This window comes from Triticum aestivum, chromosome 2D, assembly GCF_018294505.1.
Source record: "Triticum aestivum cultivar Chinese Spring chromosome 2D, IWGSC CS RefSeq v2.1, whole genome shotgun sequence".
Taxonomy (NCBI): domain Eukaryota; kingdom Viridiplantae; phylum Streptophyta; class Magnoliopsida; order Poales; family Poaceae; genus Triticum; species Triticum aestivum.
The window spans coordinates 208,922,342-208,923,614 of NC_057799.1; positions in this window are offsets into that span (position 1 = coordinate 208,922,342).

The window sequence follows — 1,273 nt, forward strand, 5'->3', positions numbered from 1 at the left end:
CAACATTTATTTGGTAGTTCCTTCAAAAAAAACCTCATTTCGGGCACTCGAAAAATGGAAAATGAATTTTCCGTGCAAAGAAAATGAAAAATCCCTTAGGCAACATTATTTGCCATTCCAAGATGCACCCTTGTGCACAATATGAGATCATTGGAACAAACTATGCCATGATTGTGGCCATAAGATTGATCATTTGACTTGAAAGCCATGAATCTTCACACATGATAGCTCATTTCTGAGAACACTTTTTAAAAAGAATTGCTGTATTACAAGTTTATTATTTTTCCTGGTAACTTGGTCACATATAATGACACAATGAGAAGGTTTTCCAATTTTTTGTTTTTTTTTGAATTTTTTATGCCCGTTTCAAAATGCGGTCAAAACGGCGGGCATGACCGTTCCTAGCTAGTGGTTGAATCTTGGAATTTTTTGGTGTTTCTGTAATTAAGTAGATACTTCTTTACCTAGAAATGATTTTTGGAAAAAATAAAGAGCAAACTATGAGGTAGCTACAGTTCAAATTTGACCCGCTTCCTGCTGAATCAGCGAAAATTTGTCTTTTTCACCAGAGGTGGATAAAAGCTTTTGGCACCCAACCGTTTGGTCAATTATACATTAATATGGACTAATATTTTAGAAAAATGATTTAGTGCCATTTTGCAACAAATGTATGGTAGTTCCTTCACAAAAAAACACATTTTGGTCACTCAGAAAATGGAAAATGGTTCTTTTGAGCAAAGAAAATGAAAACCTCCCAAATCAACATTGTTTGTCATCCCTAAATACACACATGTACAAAATATTGGTTTATTTGAACTAACTATAAGAGGCTAAATGTTTGCCTGAATAAGAGGGTACAAACTATAAGAGAAAAAAATGCTTAATGCTGATTGGTGGAACCAGCTGTGGCATGGATCAATGACATGGCAAACATCAGTCCATCCATCCATCCGTCCGTCCATCCACCCCTCCGCTCTCTCTCTCTCACACACAGCAAACCCCTCTCTCTCTCGCACAGCTAACCCTAGCGACCCACCTCTCCCCTCCCCTCGCGCAGCCGCCACCACGCCTTCTTCCTATCCCGATTCCCACCCACGTCGCCGCCGCTGCCGCCAGCCTACGCCCTCCCCCCACACCGCCGCCGTGAAACCCCCTCCTCACCTTCTCTCCCCGGTCGAGCAGCAGCAGGTCAGGCGGAGGCGGTAGCCAGATCTGCCGCGTTGCTTCCGGATCCGCGCCCTCCCCACCCCCGATTCATCTCCAATCCTGTCGT